The following is an 11,058-nucleotide window of genomic DNA, read 5'->3' as shown; positions in this document are numbered from 1 at the left end:
TCCTTGATACTTAAATCATTCTAATATCACCAGACTCTGCATAAACAATGTAGAATAAGATATTAGCCAACTGCCCAAAAATATATACAGTAGATATGGAAGAGGTGTTAGGGATCTTCCTTAGCCGAGGAGAATACGAGCCCTTATCTGATTACCAACTATGTCGTCGTTCTTATTTATTCATATTTAACGTTACATGTTTGTATTCGGTTTAGGATAGGATTTTCAAAATGTAGTAGACAACGCCTTCACTAACACCGTCAATATGAGAGACGTATGAGGGCAGAAATCTGGTGGGTATGATGATGATGATAGTTTTCTCTCTCTCTCTCTCTCTCTCTCTCTCTCTCTCTCTCTCTCTCTCTCTCTCAAAATACTAAGAAATATCAAACGCCTAATCAAATGAACGGTGGCAGTGTTAGTGTGGAATGCATCTCAGAGAGAGAGAGGGGGTGCGTAGAGGAGGGGAGGAGGTCCAGCACCGTCCCTTCCCTTGTACCACCTTGGATCACGCCAGTTGGTAAGAGCACATTTGTGTTCCACGCCTCACCAGGTACAGAAGCAGCGGGAAGTGAAGAGCACTTCAGCACTCAAAACAGTTGCCTCTCTGCTCATCTCACCTCCATCTACAAGTAAGTGAATTTAGTGGAGATTGTTTTTAATCCCCGCATTATATTATAATATTTTCTACTACATTAGTGATCCAGACAGATTATTTTATTTTTCTTCATTAAAAAAGGAAATCTTCACTTCGACGACCATTTACTCTTTAAGTCCCTTCTGAATGTTATGTTACCACAAACAAAAAGTTGTATTTCGTTTAGAAGGGATATTTTGCAGTGAAAGATTATTTGAAATCTGTAGACTCTTCACATCGAAAATTATATCCTGAACTGAATGAAGGCATCTTGAGATGACAAGAATAAAGTATAGAAGACATCTGCATATAACAGGAGTAATATATGAAAAACACTCTCTGGATAAAAGACTTAAACACAACGCCTATGACCTTTCATTAACCTTGGTAGATTTGACGATTTCATTCACCATATAGGTGTGGATCTAAAAAAAAAAAATATATAACTAGAATGGCACTCAGTAGAGCGCATACCTCCGCCAACGCCGTATCTCGCAATGTTAAAAAAGCGAAACAAAAATCCTGGATCCGCACCTTTATCCGGAGGCGCACCAAAATTAAATGGAGTGTATTTTGGGACAAGGCCCATTTTCCTACCAAGTTTCGTGGAAATCCGTCCAGTAGTTTTTGTTTAATCTTGCTCACAAACCAATCAACCAACAAAAGGAAGGGGGTGAAAGCATAACTTACTTGGCGGAGATAAGTACATGACGGTCACACTTCTTTTAGACCTGCGACGGTGAAGTGAGCTAGTGCCCCACACTGATGAGAGCGCCTTAGGGCACGATGTTATTTTACAGTACATGTAGTATATATACAGTATATAAACAATATGTCAGCCATAGTGGCCGGAAGAGCTGAAATTCTTTACCACCCACACTGCAATAGGTCAGGGTGTGCGGATCTGAAAAGAAAAACTTCATAATTAGGTGACAGCCAAACACCTTTTTAGACTGATGTGGCGAAGTGGGCTTAAGCCCCACACTGATGAGGGTGGTTTACGGGGCGATGTTATATATATATATATATATATATATATATATATATATATATATATATATATATATATATATATATATATATATATATATATATATATATATATATATTGTTACATAGCCTATGATTTCATCATCCTTTGTGTAATTCTAACGTACAGTATGCTGCATGTTTGATCACGAGCGTGTTCTACCTCACTCCCCCCCTCCTCCCTTACAGCAGAGTAAGTCGTTCTTTCTGTTGTTCAGAGCAGGATGGTCAACTCTTTGTCCCCATGGCTTCATTTGCGCGTCCTTCTTACAAGTTGTATCAAGCTCTGCTGGCCCCTTTATAATGAGCTCAGTCTCTGCATTATTGCCACTTAGATCTGCTCCTCATTTTGTTCACATCTCTGTCCTCCCCTGTACAGTTATTATTGTGAATGCTCAGGAAGTCTCCAACCATCTAGCAGCTGTGTGTAATTTGAGTATAACTGTTGTTGCATTTTTTTCTTGTACTGTGTAGCATAAGGTTGATTCTTAGGCCTAGTGGGGTTTTTGTGATTTATGTAAGGGTTCTTATTGTCAGCCATCATTAATAATATTTTGTATCTGTAATAATATATCTGGCATTCACTGAGTATTATATGGTATCTCATTTTAACAGGGCTGACTTAGATAAATTTACTCATGCTAATTTCGTGTTAATAGAGGCTATTGCAGTTAACCATATATTTAACCTGTTTTTTGCCATTACATTATCCTTATGAGTCCTGAATGTTTTGTTGTTAGTTTGAGCTTTAAACTTTAACTTGTAATTTTACCTAACTCTTTTATTTTGGACCTGGACCTTCACGGGACAGTAGTGATTATTAGTATTCTCACTTAAAGTGTACATTATCTTTCTCTGTTCCGTAACAATATATATATATATATATATATATATATATATATATATATATATATATATAGATAGATAGATAGATAGATAGATAGATAGATAGATAGATATACAGTATATATATAGATAGATAGATAGATAGATAGATAGATAGATATACATATATATATAGATAGATATATCTATTTATCTATCTATATATATATACATATATATATATATATATATATATATATATATATATATATATATATATATATATATATATATATATATAAACCGTCAAATGGGGCAATGTCAATCAAATTTCTACCTTTTTTTTTTATACACTAAGGTTTGTAATGAAAATCATAGAACAGGTCAGGTGATTTATTTAGTACTGTTTTACACTTTAATCTTTAAACTACATTTGTACCATTTTTTTCGAAATCAAAAGGTAATCAAATGAGTTGTAAAGAGAAATGTAACAATAGGTGAAACATACACGTGCTGGGGCAAAGTGAATCACCGACCTGCGGAAGATCTGCAATTTCCCTTGTGGGTCGTCTGTATGTTCGTCTCATCAAAATTAATGATGATGGAAGGTGGAATACCTTCTAATGTCTTCTCAAGGTTGTTAAAGTACTCCGAGACAACTGCCTAGGATACTGCTGCCCGCTTCCTCGATATATTCTGGCACATGCGAGATGACTTGAGTTTAGAGTGTCTCTTCAAAAAAACTTGTACCCAGTCGGGGCCAGGGCGACTGTCTGTGAACTGATCAATCTTTCAGAATGGCTGTCGAGGAAGAACTTAATTGTAACAACGAACAATTTTGAAAGACACCACTAATATGAAGCTGCGATCCAGCCACCAATAAATGACACCAGTGTAACGCAAGAAATTTGAATACATTGTCATTGTGATGCTGGGAATTTTAGAGATTATAGAGAAATAGGGTAACGTGATCTTATTTGAGTTTATGGGAAATGAGGCAGCGTGAATTTATTAGAGAAGGCGTGAGTAGTTAGATATTAGCACACCTTGCGGGCCACTCAACCTCGTCAATACAAATTCTTGGAGGATAGCAAAAGTCAAACTCAAAATGACTTAACCTAAGATTTACTAAATATTAAGAACTGAGATACAGATTACTCTTCAAACTTGGATTTATACCAAACAAATTATGCGGATCTATAACAACAGAAATATGAATGTTAAAACGAATATTCAAAGAATTCTGTTACTTTTCAGAAATATGAATCTTCTCAAAACTAAATTAATATTCAGAAACGAGGATTTACAGTATAGCTCCAGAAATATGCATCGTTACACACTAGATTAATATCCCAAGAATACTGATACGCATGGATATAGTCCCGTGGTCTCTGACGGACTCGTCGGGAATGAACTTAAAGATTATCACCAAAGAATATTCTCTAAGACTAAATACACGATATCTGAATAATCTTATATAAAATAAACACAATAATCAGTAGGATCAGTAATCACATGGACTGCAATCAAATGGACAAATGGACCAGCCGATATTTACTTTGATACCATGAACTAAAGAGGGGGGGGGGGAAGTGATTTAGTGTGTTAGCGCCTAGGCCGTGGCTTGAAGACTCAAATCCTTGGGATGCTAGCCACGGCCCTCCATAATTCTCGTCTGCAACGATGAGGAGAGGAACAGCGATCTCATTATCCAGCACAGAAAGGATTAGGGGAAAATATTACTAATTTAACTCACGAACGTATGACTTAATACGCGAGGGAGAAAAATGGGAGGGGGGGAGCTTGGGCACTATCCTGCAACAATGAAAAGGTGCGATGATCTAAATTGTTTGGCGCGGCTTCTCGCCTTTTATAAGCATCAAGACAGTATTCGGGAATGGGCTAAAATTTTATCTGATTACTTTATACTATTATAGATTCTCTAGGATCTTAAAAGAATTCAAAAGATAATTTTTTTTATGCGAGAAAGAAGGAACCAAAGGCCATGAGCCAGCAATAACAGTTCCCTCCAAGAGAAAAACAAAATACAAGAGAGAGCCAAATTCAAGATCCATTCATTTCGAGATGCCTGGACACACTGAGTTTGAAAGACTGGAGATCATAGGCAGCAGGAAATACAGACAGAGGGAGACAATTCCAGAGTTGACCTGTTGCATAAATGAAGGACTGGGAGTAACGGTTAACTCTTGCATTAGAGAGTTGGACAGAAAAGGGATGAGAGTTTGCTGCTAGTCGGGTGCTACGCGCCCATCGTAGAGGTGGAGGAATGCATGCAGACAGTTCAGAGGAGCAGTGACCATTACAGTAACGATAGAAAAGAGATAAAGATGCAACAGTGCAGCGATGAGACAGAGGTTGAAGGGAGTCAGTAAGAGGAGAGGAGTTAATGAGACGAAAAGCCTTTGACTCCACCCTATTGAGAAGAGCTGTATGTGGGGAGCCTCCCCATACATGAGAGTTGTACTCCACACAGGGGCAGATAAAAACCCTGTATACAGTCAACAATTGTGAAGGGGTAAAGAAAGAACGGAGTCGGCTTAGCACACCCAATCTCTTGGAAGCAGATTTTACAAGAGATGTAACATGATCTTTCCAAGATAAGTCCCGAGTAAATGAAACCCCAAGCATGTTCAAGGATGATGCAGGATTAAGCTGAATATTATTAAACATTAGTGGGTATACCTGTGGATGATTTTGTCGGGTTGATAGGTGTAAGAACTGAGTCTTAGATGCATTAAAAACAACAAGATTATTTTTACCAGTCAGAGATACGAGCCAAGTCAGACATTAGGTGTGCCATAGCCTCATTTCTTGTTTGTTGAAGTAACTGCTGAGATGGGCGTTGCGAGAACCGAATGGAAAGGTGAAGGGTGGAGTCATCAGCGTATGAGTGGATAGGGTTAGTTGTACAGCTTAGAAGGTCATTGATGAATAAAAGGAAGGGAGTTGATGATAGGACAGAGCCCTGAGGAATACCACTGTTGATAGATCTAGGAGAAGAACGATGGCCGTCTACAGCAGCAGCTATAGAACGACCAGAAAGAAAACTAGCAATGAAGGCACAGATAGAACGATAGAAACCGTAAAAGGTCAGTTTGGAAATTAAAGATTTATGCCAGAGTCGATCGAAAGCCTTAGAGATGTCAAGTGCAATGGCAAAGCTTTCGCCGAAGTCCCGAAAGGAGGATGATCAGGTATGTGAGAAGATTGCCAGTGAAGCGTCCCTGACGGAACCCGTACTGATGATCAGAAAGAAGGTTGTGATAGGAAAGATGCTTTAAAATTTTTCTATTTAGAATTGACTCGAAAACTCTTGAAATACAGGACGTTAAAGCAATTGGACGATAGTTGGAGGGTTGGGAGTGGTCACCTTTCTTTGGGACTGGCTGAATGAGAGCAAACTTCCAGCAATAAGGAAAGGTACAAGTTGACAGACAAAGGCGAAAGAGTTTACATAGGCAGGGTGTAAGCACAGAAGCCTAGTTCTTGAGAACAACAGGAGGGACCCCACCAGGCTCAACTGCCTTGTTAGTATTGAGGCCAGTGATGGCAGAAAATACATCAGCTGAAGAAATTTTAATGTCAGCCATGAGGAAGTCAGAGGCGGGAAGTAATGGAGGAACAGCACCAGAATCGTCTAAGGTGGAATTGGAGAAGAAAGTCTGTGTGGAGAGATCTGTTTTATCAGTAGAAGAAATAGCTACAGAACCATCAGAGTAGAAAAGAGGGAAGGATGATGAGGTAAAGTTGTTAGAAAGGTTTTTGGCAAGGTGCCAGAAAGAGCGGGAAGAATTCGAGTTGGAGAGTTGAGAGCATTTAGTACGGATGAAATTATTTTTAGCAGAGCGAAGAACAGACTTAGCACTATTCCGGGCAGAAACGTAAAGATGATGTGATTCAGGGGTGGGTTGGCTCTGCTACCTTTTGTAGGCCCTCTCCTTGTTGTGGACAGCATTAGAACAAGCGTGATTAACCCAAGGCTTTCTTGCGTTAGTCAAAGGATACGAGAAAGGAATGTATGCTTTCATGCCCGAGAGAATAACCTCCGTAATTTGCAAGGCACACTCAGATGGCTCGCAGCCATGGAAGCAATAATCATACCAGGGAAAATCAAAGAAGTACTGCCTGAGGGCCTCCCAATCCGTGGCTCCAAAATGCCACAGACGACGTTTCCCTGGAGGGTCCACAGGCCGTACCGGAGTGATAGGTGAGGTTAAGGTGATAAGATTGTGATCGGAGGAGCCCATTGGAGAGAAAAGATTAACAGTGTAAGCAGAATGATTAGTTGTAAGGAAGAGGCCAAGTATGTTGGAGCTCTCTCCAAGGCGGTCTGGGATACGGGTAGGGTGCTGTACAAGCTGCTCTAGGTCATTAAAGATAGAAAAGATGTAGGCTTGTTCACCAGGTGGTTCAGTGAAAGGAAAGGAGAGCCAAAGGTGGTGGTGAACATTGAAATCTCCTTGAATGGAGATTTCAGAGAAAGGAGAAATGGATAGAATGTGTTCCATCGTAGAAGTAAGATAATCGAAGAATTTTTGATAGTCAGTAGAAGTAGGGGATAAGTAAACAGCACAGATATAGTTAGTCAGAGAATGACAGGAAAGCCGAAGCCAGAGTGTAGAGAATTCAGAAGAATCGAGGTCAGGAACACGAGAGCAAGATAAGTCATTGCGTATATATACACAACAGCCACCTGTGGCTTTGAAATGAGTATAGAGAAAGTAGGAGGATACAGAAAAGGGTTTGCTGTCAGTTGCCTCAGACAGCTGAGTCTCAGAAAAAGAAGGTGAGGTTTAGAGGAGAAGAGGTTTTGCTCAACAGAGTGAAAGTTAGAGGAAAGGCCGCGAATGTTGCAGAAATGAAGAAGAGAATCAGACAGTGGTTCCAGGCACCTTGAGTCGTCACCGGGAAAGGGGTGGAAGGTGGGGGCATTTATGGTCCCCCCCCCCCTCGGGGACTCCGAGGGTGGGTGATGAAACGCCATGATTTTTTTTTAATTTTGGAAAAGGAAGTGTAATGTGTACTGTGCATGTAGTTTGGTGTAGATAGAGAAATTTGTGTTGGAGAGCATGCTGGCCTACTCTCTGTGTAACTGAGACACTGAAAAAGTTCAGCAAAGGGGGATGATCAGGAACTAGTCCTGAGGGCTGATGAATCGGGAGCTCCAGCACTCCCTAACATCAGCTTTCCATCCACCTCGGGAGTACTGCTCTGCTTGGCTGGTGCTACAGTCTACTCCTCACAACATACGTAGAAAAGTGACTTATGATGTTGAAATTTTTGTAATAAGCTTGCAGGAACTTTAATCATTATGATGCCAAATTAATTAAGAATTAGTTTTATTACCCTTTGTCGGTTACATGTCTACGTGACTGCAAACAGGAGTCAGTAACATGAATTTCGCGCTTCACAAATAACAATCTTCAATATTCTTACTTCAGATATTCTCAAATCACAACTGCATAGTACAAAATGGGAAATCTAACTTTGGCAGGGAAATCTCTAGGTTAGAATATAAAAGGAAGATATTCGCGATTTTTGACGTCCACTAATTTTCGCGGTTACACGTCTTTGTTGTCAAGCAGCTGATTCATTATTCACATTAATACTTAGTACTGTCAATATCAGAATCATGTTCACATTATGAATATCAACTAAGACTATACGTAAATATAGAACTTAACGGTTAAATTAACTGTACAGACTGTATTTATAACATTGCCTAAGATTACACTTACAATACTAGCTTATACTAACTTATACTAGTACTTAAAATTATGGCACTACATAATGAAATACCTTAGCTCTTGCGGGTCAAAAGCAAGTCAAAAATCACCAAGTACTGCCAAGTTCCTTGCCAATGCGAACTCTTCATTTCGGAGGAGTGCTGTCTTATGCCCCACTTTGCTGGGGGATTTGACAAGCCCAACCTAACGGCATCTTACCTTGGCCTGGGGAATGCCATAGTGACGGCCAGCCTGTAGCTGAGGTAATCCATTGGCGATGATAACAAGGGCCTGGGCAATCGCCTCTTCCGAATATTTTTGGTAGTTCCCCGACTTCCTTTTGTATGTCCTGACCGTCCTAGAAGAGAATGAAAAGCCATATTGTTCAAAAACTAATGTGAAATGGCATAATCTTTACGTTTCTGCCCGGAATCGTGCTAAGTCTGTTCTTCGCTCTACTAAAAATAATTTCATCCATACTAAATGCTCTCAACTCTCCAACTCGAATTCTTCCCGCTCCTTCTGGCACCTTGCCAAAAATCTTTCTAACAACTTTACCTCATCATCCTTCCCTCCTCTTTTCTACTCTGATGGTTCTGTAGCTATTTCTTCTACTGATAAAGCAGATCTCTTCGCACAGACTTTCTCCTCCAATTCCACCTTAGACGATTCCGGTGCTGTTCCTCCATCACTTCCCCCCTCTGACTTCCTCATGGCTGACATTAAAATGTCTTCAGTTGATGTATTTTCTGCCATTACTGGCCTCAGTACTAACAAGGCATATGGGCCTGATGGGGTCCCTCCTGTTGTTCTCAAAAACTGTGCTTCTGTGCTTACACCCTGCCTAGGCAAACTATTTCGCCTTTGTCTGTCAACTTGTACCTTTCCTTCTTGCTGGAAGTTTGCTCTCATTCAGCCAGTCCCAAAGAAGGGTGACCACTCCCAACCCTCCAACTATCGTCCAATTGCTTTAACGTCCTGTATTTCAAAAGTTTTCGAATCAATTCTTAATAAAAAATTTTTAAGGCATCTTTCCTATCACAACCTTCTTTCCGATCGTCAGTATGGGTTCCGTCAGGGACGCTCCACTGGCGATCTTCTCACCTACCTTTCAGACTCCTGGTCATCCTCCTTTCGGGACTTTGGCGAAAGCTTTGCCATTGCACTTGACATCTCAAAGGCTTTCGATCGAGTCTGGCATAAATCTTTAATTTCCAAACTGCCCTCCTACGGTTTCTATCCTTCTATCTGTACCTTCATCGCTAGCTTCCTTTCTGGTCGTTCTATAGCTGCTGTCGTAGACGGCCATCGTTCTTCTCCTAGATCTATCAACAGTGGTGTTCCTCAGGGCTCTGTCCTATCACCAACTCTCTTCCTTTTATTCATCAATGATCTCCTAAGCTGTACATCTAACTCTATCCACTCATACGCTGATGACTCCACCCTTCACCTTTCCATTCGGTTCCCGCAACGCCCATCTCAACAGTTACTTCAAGAAACAAGGGATGAGGCTATGGCACACCTAATGTCTGACTTGGCTCATATCTCTGACTGGGGTAAAAATAATATGGTTGTCTTTAATGCTTCTAAGACTCAGTTCTTACACCTATCAACCCGACAAAATCTTCCACAGGTATACCCACTAATGTTTAATAATATTCAGATTAATCCTGCATCATCCTTGAACATGCTTGGGGTTTCATTAACTCGGGACTTATCTTGGAAAGTTCATATTGCATCTCTTGTAAAATCTGCTTCCAAGAGATTGGGTGTGCTAAGCCGACTCCGCTCTTTCTTTACCCCTGCACAATTGTTGACTCTATACAGGGGTTTTATCCGCTCCTGTGTGGAGTACAACTCTCATGTGTGGGGAGGCTCCCCACATACAGCTCTTCTCAATAGGGTGGAGTCAAAGGCTTTTCGTCTCATTAACTCTCCTCCTCTTACTGACTCCCTTCAACCTCTGTCTCTTCGCCGCACTGTTGCATCTTTATCTCTTTTCTATCGCTACTTTAATGGTCACTGCTCCTCTGAACTGTCTGCTTGCATTCCTCCACCTCTACGACGGGCGCGTAGCACCCGTCTGGCAGCAAACTCTCATCCCTTTTCTGTCCAACTCTCTAATGCAAGAGTTAACCGTTACTCCCAGTCTTTCATTCATGCAACAGGTCAGCTCTGGAACTGTCTCCCTCTGTCTGTATTTCCTCCTGCCTATGATCTCCAGTCTTTCAAACGCAGTGTGTCCAGGCATCTCAAAATGATCGGATCTTGAATTTGGCTCTCTATTGTATTTTGTTTTTCTCTTGGAGGGAACTGTTACTGCGGGCTCATGGCCTTTGGTTCCTTCTTCCTCGCATAAAAAAAAAAAAAAAATATAGGCTCGTATGGGTGATTCACATTGCCCTGTATAATTATTCGCATTACCCCAAGGAAACTAAATCGTAATATTTTGTCAAATACTTCATTGATAATAAAGTTTTTGTATCCAAAACGTTATTTATACCTACCTTGTTCATTTATTAGTTGGCTGTCTTGCAACTTGTATTGTCCTCTTCTCAGGAAACCTTAGTGGTTACAGGTTAAAAAACCTGACCTTTATATAGAAACTTGAAATCAGTCTGGCTTGTTTGTTTTCATCATCATGGAAAAAACAATGACCGCAAATGACAGAACATTAAAAAATGAAGAAAATGAAAGGCAGTTTTTAGTAATTCAATAAAGAATAAGCTTCCCAGAGCTTTCGATTCGATTTGCCCCGTAATTATTCGTTTTACCCCAGGTGATGCACATTACCCCAACTGACGGTATATATATATATAT

General features: G+C 40.4%; 1 protein-coding gene across 1 annotated transcript in view; it reads left to right on the top strand.

The window, feature by feature from the left end:
• Positions 1 to 540: 540 nt before the first annotated feature.
• The window catches only part of LOC145395435 (uncharacterized), a 310,749-nt gene continuing 300,231 nt past the window's right edge, over positions 541 to 11,058 (top strand). The window contains exon 1 of the mRNA XM_080269034.1: positions 541 to 632. The gene's annotated coding sequence lies outside the window, so the exon portion shown is untranslated. The remainder of the gene's footprint in view (positions 633 to 11,058) is intronic.

This window comes from Coenobita brevimanus, chromosome 31 (assembly GCF_032717465.1).
Source record: "Coenobita brevimanus isolate Jiangsu-jjx chromosome 31, ASM3271746v2, whole genome shotgun sequence".
Taxonomy (NCBI): domain Eukaryota; kingdom Metazoa; phylum Arthropoda; class Malacostraca; order Decapoda; family Coenobitidae; genus Coenobita; species Coenobita brevimanus.
The sequence above is the reverse complement of the archived record's forward strand: the minus strand, read 5'-3'. Positions and strand labels throughout refer to the sequence as shown.